The sequence below is a fragment of the Mesoplodon bidens genome (assembly GCF_964165515.1).
Source record: "Mesoplodon bidens genome assembly, chromosome: 20".
Classification (NCBI taxonomy): Eukaryota; Metazoa; Chordata; class Mammalia; order Artiodactyla; family Ziphiidae; genus Mesoplodon; species Mesoplodon bidens.
Genome location: NC_138181.1, coordinates 531936 through 551443, shown reverse-complemented (window position 1 = coordinate 551443; position 19508 = coordinate 531936).

Below are 19508 nucleotides of genomic sequence, written 5' to 3'. Positions count from 1 at the left end.
GAGTACACAGTGGGAGTAATGGTGTTTGTGTTCCACCTGCAACTAAAGCAGAGTTCTTTGGGTAAAACTGCCGTGTTTTGGGAGAGGAAATGTTTAGAGGCCTCACTAGAGCGTGCCATGGTCTAGGCATTTCACTCCACGTGGCACACCTTGAGTATAGAATTTCTGTCAGGCAAAGACCCATTGGGTACACGGTTTGATAAAAGCTGCTTGTGTTCCACCTGCAACTAAAGCAGAGTTCTTCGGGTAAAAGTGCCGTGTTTTCAGAGAGGAAATCCTTAGAAACCATCGTAGAGCGTTCCATGGGTGAGGCAGTTCGCCTCACGAGGGAAACCATTCTTATAGAACATGTTCATTATGGGAAGTGCCCATGGTGTACACGGTGGGAGAAAAGTTGCTGGTGTTCCACCTGCAACTAAAGCAGAGTTCTTCGGTTAAAACTGCGTGTTTATGGAGAGGAAATGCTTACAGTCGTCGCTACAGCCTGCCTTGTTTGAGGCAGTTCACTCCACGTAGGAAACCCTGCATATAGGAGATCATTCTTTGAAGAGCCCAAAGAGTACACAGTGGGAGAAAATCTGCTTGTGTTCCTCCTGAAACAAAAGCGAGTCCTTCCGTTAAAACGGCGTGTTCGTGGAGAGGCTATGCTCACAGTCCTCGCTAGAGCCTGCCATGGTTGGGGCACTTGGCTCCACGTGGGAATCCCTACATAAAGAAATTCATTCGAGGAAAAGCACAAAGAGGACACAGTGGGAGTAATGCTGCTTGTTTTCCAACTGCAAATAAAGCGGAATTCTTCAGATAAAACTGCGTGTTTTGGGAGTGGAAATGATTACAGTCATTACTAGAGCCTGCCGTGGTTGAGGCAGTTCGCTGCACGGGGGACACCCTGCATATAGAAGATTAATTCGGGGAAGGGCCGTTTGTGTACAGTGATGGACAAATGCAGCTTGTGTTCCACCTGCAACTAAAGCAGGGTTCTTCGGTTAAAAGTGCCGTGTTTTCAGAGAGGAAATCTTTAGAGACCACAGGAGAGCCTGCATGGTTGAGGCAGTTCGCTCCACGCGGGAAATAATTATTATAGAACAAGATCATTAGGGGAAGTGCCCATTGTGTACACTGTGGAAGAAAAGCTGCTTGTGTTCCACCTGCAACTAAAGCAGAGTTGTTCCGTTAAAACTGCGTGTTTTGGGAGAGGAAATGCTTACAGTCCTCGCTACAGCCTGCCTTGTTTGAGGCAGTTCTCTCTACGTGGGAAACCCTGCATAGAGTAGATCATTCGTGGAAGGACCCAATAATACACAGTGAGAGAAAAGCTGCTTGTGTTCCACCTGCAACTAAAGCAGAGTTCTTCCGTTAAAACTGCGTGTTTTGGGAGAGGAAATGCTTACAGTCCTCGCTACAGCCTGCCATGGTTGAGGCAGTTCGCTCCACGTGGGAATCCCTGCATAAAGAAATTCATTCGTGGAAGAGCCCAAAGAGTACACAGTGGGAGTAATGCTCTTTGGGATCCATCTGCAGATAAAGCAGAGTTCTTTGGGTAAAACTGCCTTGTTTTGGGAGAGGAAATGCTTAGATGCCTCACTAGAGCGTGCCTTGGTTTAGGCATTTCACTCCACGTGGGACACCTTGAGTATAGAATTTCTTTCGGGCAAAGACCCATTCGGTACACTGTGGGATAAAAGCTGCTTGTGTTCCACCTGCAACTAAAGCAGAGTTCTTCCGTTAAAACTGCGTATTATGGGAAAGGATATGCTTACAGTCCTCACTACAGGCGGCCGTGGATGAGGCAGTTCGCTCCACGTGGGAAACCGTGCATATATAAGTTCATTCGTGGAAGAGACCAAAGAGGACATAGTGGGAGAAATGCTGCTTGTGTTCCTCCTGCAACTAAAGCAGAGATCTTCGGCTAAATCTGCGTGCTTTGGGAGAGGATATGCTTACAATCCTTACTAGAGCCTGCCTTGGTTGAGGCAGTTCGCTGCATGTGAGGCACCCTGCATATAGAAGTTTCATTCGGGGAAGGGTCCTTTGTGTACAGTGTGGGACAAATGCAGCTTGTGTTCCACTTGCAACTAAAGCAGAGTTCTTCGGGTAAAAGTGCCATGTTTTCAGAGAGGAAATCCTTAGAGACCACAGTGGATCCTGCCATGGTTCAGGCACTTTGCTCCATGCGGGAATCCATTCTTATAGAACAAGTTCATTAGGGGACGTGCCCATTGTGTACACTGTGGGAAAAAAGCTGCTTGTGTTCCTACTGCAACTAAAGCAGATTTCTTCCGTTTAAACTGCGTATTTTGGGAGAGGAAATGCTTACAGACCTCGCTCCATCCTGCCTCGGTTGAGGCAGTTAGCTAAATGTGAGAAACCCTGCATATATAAGTTCATTTGTGAAAGAGCCCAAAGAGTACACAGTGGGAGAAAAGCTGCTTGTGTTCCACCTGCAACTAAAGCAGAGTTATTCCGTTAAAACTGCGTGTTCTGGGAGAGGATATGCTTACAGTCCTCGCTACAGCCTGCCATGGTTGAGGCAGTTCGCTCCACGTGGTAATCCCTGCATAAAGAAATTCATTCCTGGAAGAGCCCAAAGAGTACACAGTGGGAGTAATGCTGTTTGTGTTCCACCTGCAACTAAAGCATTGTTCTTTGGGTAAAATTGCCGTGTTTTGGGAGAGGAAATGCTTAGAGGCCTCACTAGAGCATGCCATGTTTTAGGCATTTCACTCCACGTGGCACACCTTGAGTATAGAATTTCTTTCATTCAAAGACCCATTGGGTACACGGTTTGAATAAAGCTGCTTGTGTTCCACCTGCAACTAAAGCAGAGTTCTTCGGGTCAAAGTGCCGTGTTCTCAGAGAGGAAATCCTTAGAAACGATCGTAGAGCGTGCCATGGGTGAGGCAGTTCCCTCCACGTGGGAACCATTCTTATAGAACATGTTCATTATGGGAAGTGCACATAGTCTGCACTGTGGGAGAAAAGTTGCTGCTGTTCCACCTGCAACTAATGCAGAGTTCTTCCTTTAAAACTGCGTGTTTAGGGAGAGGAAATGCTTACAGTCATCGCTACAGGCTGCCTTGTTTGAGGCAGTTCACTCCACGTTGGAATCCCTGCATATAGGAGATCATTCTTTGAAGAGCCGAAAGAGTACACAGTGGAAGAATAGCTGCTTGTGTTCCTCCTGAAACTAAAGCAGAGTCCTTCAGTTAAAACGGCGTGTTTGGGGAGAGGATATGCTTACAGTCCTCGTGACAGCCTGCCTTGTTTGAGGCAGTTCGCTCTACGTGGGAAACCCTGCATAGAGTAGTTCATTCGTGGAAGAGCCCAAGAGTACACAGTGGGAGAAAAGCTGCTTGAGTTCCAACTGCAACTAAAGGAGAGTTCTTCCGTTAAAACTGCGTGTTTTGGGAGAGGAAATGCTTACACTCCTCGCTACAGCCTGCCTTGTTTGAGGCAGGTCGCTCTACGTGGGAAACCCTGCATAGAGTAGTTCATTCGTGGAAGAGCCCAACAGTACACAGTGGGAGAAAAGCTGCTTGAGTTCCACCTGCAACTAAAGCAGAGTTCTTCCGTTAAAACTGCATGTTTTGGGAGAGGATATGCTTACAGTCCTCACTAGAGCCTGCATGGTTGAGGCAGTTCGCACCACGTCGGAATCCCTGCATAAAGAAATTCATTCGTGGAAGAGCCCAAAGTGTACACAGTGGGAGAAATGCTCTTTTGGATCCACCTGCAAATAAAGCAGAGTTCTCTGGGTAAAACTGCCTTGTTTTGGGCGAGGAAATGCTTAGATGCCTCACTAGAGCGTGCCATGGTTTAGGCATTTCACTCCACGTGCGACACCTTGAGTATAGAATTTCTTTCGGGCAAAGACCCATTGGGTACACTGTGGGATAAAAGCTGCTTGTGTTCCACCTGCAACTAAAGCAGAGTTCTTCCGTTAAAACTGCGTATTTTGGGAGAGGATATGCTTACAGTCCTCGCTACAGGCGGCCGTGGATGAGGCAGTGCGCTCCACGTGGGAATCCCTGCATATATAAGTTCATTCGTGGAAGAGACCAAAGAGGACACAGTGGGAGAAATGCTGCTTGTGTTCCTCCTGCAACTAAAGCAGAGATCTTCGGATAAATCTGCGTGCTTTGGGAGAGGAAATGCTAACAGTCCTTACTAGAGCCTGCCTTGGTTGAGGCAGTTCGCTGCATGCGGGACACCCTGCATGTAGAAGACTCATTCCGGGAAGGGTCTTTTGTGTACAGTTTGGGACAAATGTAGCTTGTGTTCCACCTGCAACTAAAGCAGAGTTCTTCGGGTAAAAGTTCCGTGTTTTCAGAGAGGAAATCCTTAGAGACCACAGTGGAGCCTGCCATGGTTCAGGCACTTCGCTCCATGCGGGAATCCATTCTTATAGAACAAGTTCATTAGGGGACGTGCCCAATGTGTACACTGTGGGAGAAAAGCAGCTTGTGTTCCACCTGCAATAAAGCAGAGTTCTTCCCCTAAAACTGCGTGTTTTGGGAGAGGAAATGCTTACAGTCCTCGCTACAGCCTGCCTTGTTTGAGGCAGTCCGCTCTACGTGGGAAACCCAGCATACAGTAGTTCATTCGTGGAAGAGCCCAAGAGTACACAGTGGGAGAAAAGCTGCTTGTGTTCGACCTGCAACTAAAGCAGAGTTCTTCCGTTAAAACTGCATGTTTTGGGAGAGGATATGCTTACAGTCCTCGCTAGAGCCTGCCATGGTTGACGCAGTTCGCTCCACGTGGTAAACCCTGCATAAAGAAATTCATTCGGGGAAGAGCCCAAAGAGTACACAGAGGGAGTAATGCTGTTTGTGTTCCACCTGCAACTAAAGCAGAGTTCTTTGGGTAAAACTGCCGTGTTTTGGGAAAGGAAATGCTTAGAGGCCTCACGAGAGCGTGCCAAGGTTTAGGCATTTCACTCCACGTGGCACACCTTGAGTATAGAATTTCTTTCAGGCAAAGACCAATTGGGTACACGGTTTGATAAAAGCTGCTTGTGTTCCACCTGCAACTAAGGCAGAGTTCTTCGGGTCAAAGTGCCGTGTTTTCAGAGAGGAAATCCTTAGAAACCATCGTAGAGCATGCCACGGGTGAGGCAGTTCGCTCCACGCGGGAACCATTCTTATAGAACATGTTCACTATGGGAAATGCCCATGGTGTGCACTGTGGGAGAAAAGTTGCTGTTGTTCCAACTGCAACTAATGCAGAGTTCTTCCTTTAAAACTGCGTGTTTAGGGAGAGGAAATGCTTACAGTTGTCGCTACAGCCTGCCTTCTTTGAGGCTGTTCGCTCCACGTAGGAAACCCTGCATATAGGAGATCATTTGTTGAAGAGCCCAAAGAGTACACAGTGGGAGAAAAGCTGCTTGTGTTCCACCTGCAACTAAAGCAGAGTTCTTCCGTTAAAACTGCATGTTTTGGGAGAGGATATGCTTACAGTCCTCGCTACAGCCTGCCATGGTTGAGGCAGTTCGCTCCACGTGGGAATCCCTGCATAAAGAAATTCATTCGTGGAAGAGCCCAAAGAGTACACAGTGGGAGTAATGCTCTTTGGAATCCACCTGCAAATAAAGCAGAGTTCTTAGGGTAAAACTGCCTTGTTTTGGTATAGGAAATGCTTAGATGCCTCACTAGAGCGTTCCTTGGTTTAGGCATTTCACTCCACGTGGGACACCTTGAGTATAGAATTTCTTTCGGGCAAAGACCCATTCGGTACACTGTGGGATAAAAGCTGCTTGTGTTCCACCTGCAACTAAAGCAGAGTTCTTCCGTTAAAACTGCGTATTATGGGAAAGGATATGCTTACAGTCCTCGCTACAGGCGGCCGTAAATGAGGCAGTTCGCTCCACGTGGGAAACCCTGCATATATAAGTTCATTCGTGGAAGAGACCAAAGAGGACATAGTGGGAGAAATGCTGCTTGTGTTCCTCCTGCAACTAAAGCAGAGATCTTCGGCTAAATCTGCGTGCTTTGGGAGAGGATATGCTTACAATCCTTACTAGAGCCTGCCTTGGTTGAGGCAGTTCGCTGCATGTGGGGCACCCTGCATATAGAAGTTTCATTCGGGGAAGGGCCCTTTGTGTACAGTGTGGGACAAATGCAGCTTGTGTTCCACTTGCAACTAAAGCGGAGTTCTTCGGGTAAAAGTGCCGTGTTTTCAGAGAAGAAATCCTTAGAGACCACAGTGGAGCCTGCCATGGTTCAGGCACTTTGCTCCATGCGGGAATCCATTCTAATAGAACAAGTTCATTAGGGGACGTGCCCATTGTGTACACTGTGGGAAAAAAGCTGCTTGTGTTCCACCTGCAACTAAAGCAGAGTTCTTCCGTTTAAACTGCGTATTTTGGGAGAGAAAATGCTTACAGTCCTCGCTCCATCCTGCCTCGGTTGAGGCAGTTAGCTAAATGTGAGAAACCCTGCATATATAAGTTCATTTGTGAAAGAGCCCAAAGAGTACACAGTGGGAGAAAACGCTGCTTGTGTTCCACCTGCAACCAAGCAGAGTTATTCCGTTAAAACTGCGTGTTTTGGGAGAGGATATGCTTACAGTCCTCGCTACAGCCTGCCATGGTTGAGGCAGTTCGCTCCTCGTGGTAATCCCTGCATAAAGAAATTCATTCCTGGAAGAGCCCATAGAGTAGACAGTGGGAGTAATGCTGTATGTGTTCCACCTGCAACTAAAGCAGAGTTCTTTGGGTAAAACTGCCGTGTTTTGGGAGAGGAAATGCTTAGAGGCCTCACTAGAGCGTGCCATTGTTTAGGCATTTCACTCCACGTGGCACACCTTGAGTATAGAATTTCTTTCAGGCAAAGACCCATTGGGTACACGGTTTGATAAAAGCTGCTTGTGTTCCACCTGCAACTAAGGCAGAGATCTTCGGGTCAAAGTGCCGTGTTTTCAGAGAGGAAATCCTTAGAAACCATCGTAGAGCATGCCACGGGTGAGGCAGTTCGCTCCACGCGGGAACCATTCTTATAGAACATGTTCATTATGGGAAGTGCCCATGGTGTGCACTGTGGGAGAAAAGTTGCTGTTGTTCCAACTGCAACTAATGCAGAGTTCTTCCTTTAAAACTGCGTGTTTAGGGAGAGGAAATGCTTACAGTCATCGCTACAGCCTGCCTTCTTTGAGGCATTTCGCTCTACGTAGGAAACCCTGCATATAGGAGATCATTCGTTGAAGAGCCAAAGAGTACACAGTGGGAGAAAAGCTGCTTGTGTTCCTCCTGAAACTAAAGCAGAGTCCTTCCGTTAAAACGGCGTGTTTGGTGACAGGATATGCTTACAGTCCTCGCTAGAGCCTGCCATGGTTGAGGCAGTTCGCTCCACGTGGGAATCCCTGCATAAAGAAATTCATTCGTGGAAGAGCCCAAAGAGGACACAGTGGGAGTAATGCTGCTTGTGTTCCAACTGCAACTAAAGCGGATTTCTTCGGATAAAACTGCGTGTTTTGGGAGTGTAAATGCTTACAGTCATTACTAGAGCCTGCCTTGGTTGAGGCAGTTCGCTGCACGGGGGACACCCTGCATATAGAAGATTCATTCGGGGAAGGGCCCTTTGTGTACAGTGAGGGACAAATGCAGCTTGTGTTCCACCTGCAACTAAAGCAGGGTTCTTCGGGTAAAAGTGCCGTGTTTTCATAGAGAAAATCTTTAGAGACCACAGTAGAGCCTGCCATGGTTGAGGCAGTTCGCTCCACGCGGGAAATCATTCTTATAGAACAAGATCATTAGGGGAAGTGCCCATAGTGTATACTGTGGAAGAAAAGCTGCTTGTGTTCCACCTGCAACTAAAGCAGAGTTCTTCCGTTAAAACTGCGTGTTTTGAGAGAGGAAATGCTTACAGTCCTCGCTACAGCCTGCCTTGTTTGAGGCAGTTCGCTCTACGTGGGAAACCCTGCATAGAGTAGTTCATTCGTGGAAGAGCCCAAGAGTACACAGTGGGAGAAAAGCTGCTTGTGTTCCACCTGCAACTAAAGCAGAGTTCTTCCGTTAAAACTGTGTGTTTTTGGAGAGGATATGCTTACAGTCCTCGCTACAGGCGGCCGTGGATGAGGCAGTTCGCTCCACGTGGGAAACCCTGCATATATAAGTTCATTCGTGGAAGAGACCAAAGAGGACACAGTGGGAGAAATGCTGCTTGTGTTACTCCTGCAACTAAAGCAGAGTTCTTCGGCTAAATCTGCGTGATTTGGGAGAGGAAATGCTTACTGTCCTTACTAGAGCCTGCCTTGGTTGAGGCAGTTCACTGCATGCGGACACCCTGCATATAGAAGATTCAATCGGGGAAGTGTCTTTTGTGTACAGTTTGGGACAAATGCAGCTTGTGTTACACCTGCAACTAAAGCAGAGTTCTTTGTGGAAAACTGCAGTGTTTTGGGACAGGAAATGCTTAGAGGCCTCACTAGAGAGTTCCATGGTTTAGGCATTTCACTCCACGTGGCACACCTTGAGTATAGAATTTCTATCAGGCAAAGACCCATTGGGTACACGGTTTGATAAAAGCTGCTTGTGTGCCACCTGCAACTAAAGCAGAGTTTTTCGGGTAAAAGTGCCGTGTTTTCAGAGAGGAAATCCTTTGAGACCACAGTGGAGCCTGCCATGGTTCAGGCACTTCGCCACATGCGGGAATCCATTCTTATAGAACAAGTTCATTAGAAGACGTGCCCATTGTGTACACTGTTGGAGAAAAGCTGCTTGTGTTCCACCTGCAACTAAAGCAGAGTTCTTCCATTAAAACTGCGTGTTTTGGGAGAGGAAATGCTTACAGTCCTCGCTACACCCTGCCTTGTTTGAGGCAGTTCGCTCTACGTGGGAAACCCTGCATAGAGTAGTTCATTAGTGGAAGAGCCCAAGAGTACACAGTGGGAGAAAAGCTGCTTGTGTTCGACCTGCAACTAAAGCAGAGTTCTTCCGTTAAAACTGCATGTTTTGGGAGAGGATATGCTTACAGTCCTCGCTACAGCCTGCCATGGTTGAGGCAGTTCGCTCCACGTGGTAATCCCTGCATAAAGAAATTCATTCCCGGAAGAGCCCAAAGAGTACACAGTGGGAGTAATGGTGTTTGTGTTCCACCTGCAACTAAAGCAGAGTTCTTTGGGTAAAACTGCCGTGTTTTGGGAGAGGAAATGTTTAGAGGCCTCACTAGAGCGTGCCATGGTCTAGGCATTTCACTCCACGTGGCACACCTTGAGTATAGAATTTCTGTCAGGCAAAGACCCATTGGGTACACGGTTTGATAAAAGCTGCTTGTGTTCCACCTGCAACTAAAGCAGAGTTCTTCGGGTCAAAGTGCCGTGTTTTCAGAGAGCAAATCCTTAGAAACCATCGTAGAGCGTTCCATGGGTGAGGCAGTTCGCCTCACGAGGGAAACCATTCTTATAGAACATGTTCATTATGGGAAGTGCCCATGGTGTACACGGTGGGAGAAAAGTTGCTGGTGTTCCACCTGCAACTAAAGCAGAGTTCTTCGGTTAAAACTGCGTGTTTATGGAGAGGAAATGCTTACAGTCGTCGCTACAGCCTGCCTTGTTTGAGGCAGTTCACTCCACGTAGGAAACCCTGCATATAGGAGATCATTCTTTGAAGAGCCCAAAGAGTACACAGTGGGAGAAAATCTGCTTGTGTTCCTCCTGAAACAAAAGCGAGTCCTTCCGTTAAAACGGCGTGTTCGTGGAGAGGCTATGCTCACAGTCCTCGCTAGAGCCTGCCATGGTTGGGGCAGTTGGCTCCACGTGGGAATCCCTACATAAAGAAATTCATTCGAGGAAAAGCACAAAGAGGACACAGTGGGAGTAATGCTGCTTGTTTTCCAACTGCAAATAAAGCGGAATTCTTCAGATAAAACTGCGTGTTTTGGGAGTGGAAATGATTACAGTCATTACTAGAGCCTGCCGTGGTTGAGGCAGTTCGCTGCACGGGGGACACCCTGCATATAGAAGATTAATTCGGGGAAGGGCCGTTTGTGTACAGTGATGGACAAATGCAGCTTGTGTTCCACCTGCAACTAAAGCAGGGTTCTTCGGTTAAAAGTGCCGTGTTTTCAGAGAGGAAATCTTTAGAGACCACAGGAGAGCCTGCATGGTTGAGGCAGTTCGCTCCACGCGGGAAATAATTATTATAGAACAAGATCATTAGGGGAAGTGCCCATTGTGTACACTGTGGAAGAAAAGCTGCTTGTGTTCCACCTGCAACTAAAGCAGAGTTGTTCCGTTAAAACTGCGTGTTTTGGGAGAGGAAATGCTTACAGTCCTCGCTACAGCCTGCCTTGTTTGAGGCAGTTCTCTCTACGTGGGAAACCCTGCATAGAGTAGATCATTCGTGGAAGGACCCAATAATACACAGTGAGAGAAAAGCTGCTTGTGTTCCACCTGCAACTAAAGCAGAGTTCTTCCGTTAAAACTGCGTGTTTTGGGAGAGGAAATGCTTACAGTCCTCGCTACAGCCTGCCATGGTTGAGGCAGTTCGCTCCACGTGGGAATCCCTGCATAAAGAAATTCATTCGTGGAAGAGCCCAAAGAGTACACAGTGGGAGTAATGCTCTTTGGGATCCATCTGCAGATAAAGCAGAGTTCTTTGGGTAAAACTGCCTTGTTTTGGGAGAGGAAATGCTTAGATGCCTCACTAGAGCGTGCCTTGGTTTAGGCATTTCACTCCACGTGGGACACCTTGAGTATAGAATTTCTTTCGGGCAAAGACCCATTCGGTACACTGTGGGATAAAAGCTGCTTGTGTTCCACCTGCAACTAAAGCAGAGTTCTTCCGTTAAAACTGCGTATTATGGGAAAGGATATGCTTACAGTCCTCACTACAGGCGGCCGTGGATGAGGCAGTTCGCTCCACGTGGGAAACCGTGCATATATAAGTTCATTCGTGGAAGAGACCAAAGAGGACATAGTGGGAGAAATGCTGCTTGTGTTCCTCCTGCAACTAAAGCAGAGATCTTCGGCTAAATCTGCGTGCTTTGGGAGAGGATATGCTTACAATCCTTACTAGAGCCTGCCTTGGTTGAGGCAGTTCGCTGCATGTGAGGCACCCTGCATATAGAAGTTTCATTCGGGGAAGGGTCCTTTGTGTACAGTGTGGGACAAATGCAGCTTGTGTTCCACTTGCAACTAAAGCAGAGTTCTTCGGGTAAAAGTGCCATGTTTTCAGAGAGGAAATCCTTAGAGACCACAGTGGATCCTGCCATGGTTCAGGCACTTTGCTCCATGCGGGAATCCATTCTTATAGAACAAGTTCATTAGGGGACGTGCCCATTGTGTACACTGTGGGAAAAAAGCTGCTTGTGTTCCAACTGCAACTAAAGCAGATTTCTTCCGTTTAAACTGCGTATTTTGGGAGAGGAAATGCTTACAGACCTCGCTCCATCCTGCCTCGGTTGAGGCAGTTAGCTAAATGTGAGAAACCCTGCATATATAAGTTCATTTGTGAAAGAGCCCAAAGAGTACACAGTGGGAGAAAAGCTGCTTGTGTTCCACCTGCAACTAAAGCAGAGTTATTCCGTTAAAACTGCGTGTTCTGGGAGAGGATATGCTTACAGTCCTCGCTACAGCCTGCCATGGTTGAGGCAGTTCGCTCCACGTGGTAATCCCTGCATAAAGAAATTCATTCCTGGAAGAGCCCAAAGAGTACACAGTGGGAGTAATGCTGTTTGTGTTCCACCTGCAACTAAAGCATTGTTCTTTGGGTAAAATTGCCGTGTTTTGGGAGAGGAAATGCTTAGAGGCCTCACTAGAGCATGCCATGTTTTAGGCATTTCACTCCACGTGGCACACCTTGAGTATAGAATTTCTTTCATTCAAAGACCCATTGGGTACACGGTTTGAATAAAGCTGCTTGTGTTCCACCTGCAACTAAAGCAGAGTTCTTCGGGTCAAAGTGCCGTGTTCTCAGAGAGGAAATCCTTAGAAACGATCGTAGAGCGTGCCATGGGTGAGGCAGTTCCCTCCACGTGGGAACCATTCTTATAGAACATGTTCATTATGGGAAGTGCACATAGTCTGCACTGTGGGAGAAAAGTTGCTGCTGTTCCACCTGCAACTAATGCAGAGTTCTTCCTTTAAAACTGCGTGTTTAGGGAGAGGAAATGCTTACAGTCATCGCTACAGGCTGCCTTGTTTGAGGCAGTTCACTCCACGTTGGAATCCCTGCATATAGGAGATCATTCTTTGAAGAGCCGAAAGAGTACACAGTGGAAGAATAGCTGCTTGTGTTCCTCCTGAAACTAAAGCAGAGTCCTTCAGTTAAAACGGCGTGTTTGGGGAGAGGATATGCTTACAGTCCTCGTGACAGCCTGCCTTGTTTGAGGCAGTTCGCTCTACGTGGGAAACCCTGCATAGAGTAGTTCATTCGTGGAAGAGCCCAAGAGTACACAGTGGGAGAAAAGCTGCTTGAGTTCCAACTGCAACTAAAGGAGAGTTCTTCCGTTAAAACTGCGTGTTTTGGGAGAGGAAATGCTTACACTCCTCGCTACAGCCTGCCTTGTTTGAGGCAGGTCGCTCTACGTGGGAAACCCTGCATAGAGTAGTTCATTCGTGGAAGAGCCCAAGAGTACACAGTGGGAGAAAAGCTGCTTGAGTTCCACCTGCAACTAAAGCAGAGTTCTTCCGTTAAAACTGCATGTTTTGGGAGAGGATATGCTTACAGTCCTCACTAGAGCCTGCATGGTTGAGGCAGTTCGCACCACGTCGGAATCCCTGCATAAAGAAATTCATTCGTGGAAGAGCCCAAAGTGTACACAGTGGGAGAAATGCTCTTTTGGATCCACCTGCAAATAAAGCAGAGTTCTCTGGGTAAAACTGCCTTGTTTTGGGCGAGGAAATGCTTAGATGCCTCACTAGAGCGTGCCATGGTTTAGGCATTTCACTCCACGTGCGACACCTTGAGTATAGAATTTCTTTCGGGCAAAGACCCATTGGGTACACTGTGGGATAAAAGCTGCTTGTGTTCCACCTGCAACTAAAGCAGAGTTCTTCCGTTAAAACTGCGTATTTTGGGAGAGGATATGCTTACAGTCCTCGCTACAGGCGGCCGTGGATGAGGCAGTGCGCTCCACGTGGGAATCCCTGCATATATAAGTTCATTCGTGGAAGAGACCAAAGAGGACACAGTGGGAGAAATGCTGCTTGTGTTCCTCCTGCAACTAAAGCAGAGATCTTCGGATAAATCTGCGTGCTTTGGGAGAGGAAATGCTAACAGTCCTTACTAGAGCCTGCCTTGGTTGAGGCAGTTCGCTGCATGCGGGACACCCTGCATGTAGAAGACTCATTCCGGGAAGGGTCTTTTGTGTACAGTTTGGGACAAATGTAGCTTGTGTTCCACCTGCAACTAAAGCAGAGTTCTTCGGGTAAAAGTTCCGTGTTTTCAGAGAGGAAATCCTTAGAGACCACAGTGGAGCCTGCCATGGTTCAGGCACTTCGCTCCATGCGGGAATCCATTCTTATAGAACAAGTTCATTAGGGGACGTGCCCAATGTGTACACTGTGGGAGAAAAGCAGCTTGTGTTCCACCTGCAATAAAGCAGAGTTCTTCCCTTAAAACTGCGTGTTTTGGGAGAGGAAATGCTTACAGTCCTCGCTACAGCCTGCCTTGTTTGTGGCAGTCCGCTCTACGTGGGAAACCCAGCATACAGTAGTTCATTCGTGGAAGAGCCCAAGAGTACACAGTGGGAGAAAAGCTGCTTGTGTTCCACCTGCAACTACAGCAGAGTTCTTCCGTTAAAACTGCATGTTTTGGGAGAGGATATGCTTACAGTCCTTACTAGAGCCTGCCTTGGTTGAGGCAGTTCGCTGCACGGGGGACACCCTGCATATAGAAGATTCATTCGGGGAAGGGCCCTTTGTGTACAGTGATGGACAAATGCAGCTTGGGTTCCACGTGCAACTAAAGCAGGGTTCTTCGGGTAAAAGTGCCGTGATTTCATAGACGAAATCTTTAGAGACCACAGAAGGGCCTGCCATGGTTGAGGCAGTTCGCTCCACGAGGGAAATCATTCTTATAGAGCAAGATCATAAGGGGAAGTGCCCATTGTGTACACTGTTGAAGAAGAGCTGCTTGTGTTCCTCCTGCAACTAAAGCAGAGTTCTTCCGTTAAAACTGCATGTTTTGGGAGAGGAAATGCTTACAGTCCTCGCTACAACCTGCCTTGTGTGAGGCAATTCGCTCTACGTGGGAAACCCTGCATAGAGTAGTTCATTCGTGGAAGAGCCCAATAGTACACAGTGGGAGAAAAGCTGCTTGTGTTCCACCTGCAACTAAAGCAGAGTTCTTCCGTTAAAACTGCATGTTTTGGGAGATGATATGCTTACAGTCCTCGCTACAGCCTGCCATGGTTGAGGCAGTTCGCTCCACGTGGGAATCCCTGCATAAAGAAATTCATTCGTGGAAGAGCCCAAAGAGTACACAGTGGGAGTAATGCACTTTGGAATCCACCTGCAGATAAAGCAGAGTTCTTTGGGTAAAACTGCCTTGTTTTGGGATAGGAAATGCTTAGATGCCTCACTAGAGCGTGCCTTGGTTTAGGCATTTCACTCCACGTGGGACACCTTCAGTATAGAATTTCTTTCGGGCAAAGACCCATTCGGTACACTGTGGGAGAAAAGCTGATTGTGTTCCACCTGCAACTAAAGCAGAGTTCTTCCGTTAAAACTGCGTATTATGGGAAATGATATGCTTACAGTCCTCGCTACAGGCGGCCGTAAATGAGGCAGTTCGCTCCACGTGGGAAACCCTGCATATATAAGTTCATTCGTGGAAGTGACCAAAGAGGACATAGTGGGAGAAATGCTGCTTGTGTTCCTCCTGCAACTAAAGCAGAGATCTTCGGCTAAATCTGCGTGCTTTGGGAGAGGATATGCTTACAATCCTTACTAGAGCCTGCCTTGGTTGAGGCAGTTCGCTGCATGTGGGGCACCCTGCATATAGAAGTTTCATTCGGGGAAGGGCCCTTTGTGTACAGTGTGGGACAAATGCAGCTTGTGTTACACTTGCAACTAAAGCAGAGTTCTTTGGGTAAAACTGCCGTGTTTTGGGAGAGGAAATGCTTAGAGGCCTCACTAGAGAGTTCCATGGTTTAGGCATTTCACTCCACGTGGCACACCTTGAGTATAGAATTTCTATCAGGCAAAGACCCACTGGGTACACGGTTTGATAAAAGCTGCTTGTGTGCCACCTGCAACTAAAGCAGAGTTTTTCGGGTTAAAGTGCCGTGTTTTCAGAGAGGAAATCCTTTGAGACCACAGTGGAGCCTGCCATGGTTCAGGCACTTCGCCACATGCGGGAATCCATTCTTATAGAACAAGTTCATTAGAAGACGTGCCCATTGTGTACACTGTTGGAGAAAAGCTGCTTGTGTTCCACCTGCAACTAAAGCAGAGTTCTTCCATTAAAACTGCGTGTTTTGGGAGAGGAAATGCTTACAGTCCACGCTACAGCCTGCCTTGTTTGAGGCAGTTCGCTCTACGTGGGAAACCCTGCATAGAGTAGTTCATTAGTGGAAGAGCCCAAGAGTACACAGTGGGAGAAAAGCTGCTTGTGTTCGACCTGCAACTAAAGCAGAGTTCTTCCGTTAAAACTGCATGTTTTGGGAGAGGATATGCTTACAGTCCTCGCTACAGCCTGCCATGGTTGAGGCAGTTCGCTCCACGTGGGAATCCCTGCATAAAGAAATTCATTCCCGGAAGAGCCCAAAGAGTACACAGTGGGAGTAATGGTGTTTGTGTTCCACCTGCAACTAAAGCAGAGTTCTTTGGGTAAAACTGCCATGTTTTGGGAGAGGAAATGTTTAGAGGCCTCACTAGAGCGTGCCATGGTCTAGGCATTTCACTCCACGTGGCACACCTTGAGTACAGAATTTCTTTCAGGCAAAGACCCATTGGGTACACGGTTTGATAAAAGCTGCTTGTGTTCCACCTGCAACTAAAGCAGAGTTCTTCGGGTCAAAGTGCCGTGTTTTCAGAGAGCAAATCCTTAGAAACCATCGTAGAGCATTCCATGGGTGAGGCAGTTCACTCCACGCGGGCAACCATTCTTATAGAACATGTTCATTATGGGAAGTGCCCGTGGTGTACACGGTGGGAGAAAAGTTGCTGGTGTTCCACCTGCAACTAAAGCAGAGTTCTTCGGTTAAAACTGCGTGTTTATGGAGAGGAAATGCTTACAGTCGTCGCTACAGCCTGCCTTGTTTGAGGCAGTTCACTCCACGTAGGAAACCCTGCATATAGGAGATCATTCTTTGAAGAGCCCAAAGAGTACACAGTGGGAGAAAATCTGCTTGTGTTCCTCCTGAAACAAAAGCGAGTCCTTCCGTTAAAACGGCGTGTTCGTGGAGAGGCTATGCTCACAGTCCTCGCTAGAGCCTGCCATGGTTGGGGCAGTTGGCTCCACGTGGGAATCCCTACATAAAGAAATTCATTCGAGGAAAAGCACAAAGAGGACACAGTGGGAGTAATGCTGCTTGTTTTCCAACTGCAAATAAAGCGGAATTCTTCAGATAAAACTGCGTGTTTTGGGAGTGGAAATGCTTACAGTCATTACTAGAGCCTGCCGTGGTTGAGGCAGTTCGCTGCACGGGGGACACCCTGCATATAGAAGATTAATTCGGGGAAGGGCCGTTTGTGTACAGTGATGGACAAATGCAGCTTGTGTTCCACCTGCAACTAAAGCAGGGTTCTTCGGTTAAAAGTGCCGTGTTTTCAGAGAGGAAATCTTTAGAGACCACAGGAGAGCCTGCATGGTTGAGGCAGTTCGCTCCACGCGGGAAATAATTATTATAGAACAAGATCATTAGGGGAAGTGCCCATTGTGTACACTGTGGAAGAAAAGCTGCTTGTGTTCCACCTGCAACTAAAGCAGAGTTGTTCCGTTAAAACTGCGTGTTTTGGGAGAGGAAATGCTTACAGTCCTCGCTACAGCCTGCCTTGTTTGAGGCAGTTCTCTCTACGTGGGAAACCCTGCATAGAGTAGATCATTCGTGGAAGGACCCAATAATACACAGTGGGAGAAAAGCTGCTTGTGTTCCACCTGCAACTAAAGCAGAGTTCTTCCATTAAAACTGCGTGTTTTGGGAGAGGAAATGCTTACAGTCCTCGCTACAGCCTGCCATGGTTGAGGCAGTTCGCTCCATGTGGGAATCCCTGCATAAAGAAATTCATTCGTGGAAGAGCCCAAAGAGTACACAGTGGGAGTAATGCTCTTTGGGATCCATCTGCAAATAAAGCAGAGTTCTTTGGGTAAGACTGCCTTGTTTTGGCATAGGAAATGCTTAGATGCCTCACTAGAGCGTGCCTTGGTTTAGGCATTTCACTCCACGTGGGACACCTTGAGTATAGAATTTCTTTCGGGCAAAGACCCATTCGGTACACTGTGGGATAAAAGCTGCTTGTGTTCCACCTGCAACTAAAGCAGAGTTCTTCCGTTAAAACTGCGTATTATGGGAAAGGATATGCTTACAGTCCTCGCTACAGGCGGCCGTAAATGAGGCAGTTCGTTCCACGTGGGAAACCCTGCATATATAAGTTCATTCGTGGAAGAGACCAAAGAGGACATAGTGGGAGAAATGCTGCTTGTGTTCCTCCTGCAACTAAAGCAGAGATCTTCGGCTAAATCTGCGTGCTTTGGGAGAGGAATTGCTTACAATCCTTACTAGAGCCTGCCTTGGTTGAGGCAGTTCGCTGCATGTGGGGCACCCTGCATATAGAAGTTTCATTCGGGGAAGGGCCCTTTGTGTACAGTGTGGGACAAATGCAGCTTGTGTTCCACTTGCAACTAAAGCAGAGTTCTTCGGGTAAAAGTGCCGTGTTTTCAGAGAAGAAATCCTTAGAGACCACAGTGGAGCCTGCCATGGTTCAGGCACTTTGCTCCATGCGGGAATCCATTCTTATAGAACAAGTTCATTAGGGGACGTGCCCATTGTGTACACTGTGGGAAAAAAGCTGCTTGTGTTCCACCTGCAACTAAAGCAGAGTTCTTCCGTTTAAACTGCGTATTTTGGGAGAGAAAATGCTTACAGTCCTCGCTACAGGCTGCCGTGGATGAGGCAGTTCGCTCCACGTGGGAAACCCTGCATATATAAGTTCATTCGTGGAAGAGACCAAAGAGGACACAGTGGGAGAAATGCTGCTTGTGTTACTCCTGCAACTAAGGCAGAGTTCTTCGTCTAAATCTGCGTGCTTTGGGAGAGGAAATGCTTACTGTCCTTACTAGAGCCTGCCTTGGTTGAGGCAGTTCACTGCATGCGGACACCCTGCATATAGGAGATTCAATCGGGGAAGTGTCTTTTGTGTACAGTTTGGGACAAATGCAGCTTGTGTCCACCTGCAACTAAAGCAGAGTTCTTTGGGTAAAACTGCCGTGTTTTGGGAGAGGAAATGCTTAGAGGCCTCACTAGAGAGTTCCATGGTTTAGGCATTTCACTCCACGTGGCACACCTTGAGTATAGAATTTCTATCAGGCAAAGACCCATTGGGTACACGGTTTGATAAAAGCTGCTTGTGTGCCACCTGCAACTAAAGCAGAGTTTTTCGGGTAAAAGTGTCGTGTTTTCAGAGAGGAAATCCTTTGAGACCACAGTGGAGCCTGCCATGGTTCAGGCACTTCGCCACATGCGGGAATCCATTCCTATAGAACAAGTTCATTAGAAGACGTGCCCATTGTGTACACTGTTGGAGAAAAGCTGCTTGTGTTCCACCTGCAACTAAAGCAGAGTTCTTCCATTAAAACTGCGTGTTTTGGGAGAGGAAATGCTTACAGTCCTCGCTACAGCCTGCCTTGTTTGAGGCAGTTCGCTCTACGTGGGAAACCCTGCATAGAGTAGTTCATTAGTGGAAGAGCCCAAGAGTACACAGTGGGAGAAAAGCTGCTTGTGTTCGACCTGCAACTAAAGCAGAGTTCTTCCGTTAAAACTGCATGTTTTGGGAGAGGATATGCTTACAGTCCTTGCTAGAGCCTGCCATGGTTGAGGCAGTTCGCTCCACGTGGTAATCCCTGCATAAAGAAATTCATTCGGGGAAGAGCCCAAAGAGTACACAGTGGGAGTAATGCTGTTTGTGTTCCACCTGCAACTAAAGCAGAGTTCTTTGGGTAAAACTGCCGTGTTTTGGGAGAGGAAATGCTTAGAGGCATCACTAGAGCGTGCCATGGTTTAGGCATTTCACTCCACGTGGGACACCTTGAGTATAGAATTTCTTTCAGGCAAAGACCCATTGGGTACACGGTTTGATAAAAGCTGCTTGTGTTCCACCTGCAACTAAGGCAGAGTTCTTCGGGTCAAAGTGCCGTGTTTTCAGAGAGGAAATCCTTAGAAACCATCGTAGAGCATGCCACGGGTGAGGCAGTTTGCTCCACGCGGGAACCATTCTTATAGAACATGTTCACTATGGGAAGTGCCCATGGTGTGCACTGTGGGAGAAAAGTTGCTGTTGTTCCAACTGCAACTAATGCAGAGTTCTTCCTTTAAAACTGCGTGTTTAGGGAGAGGAAATGCTTACAGTCG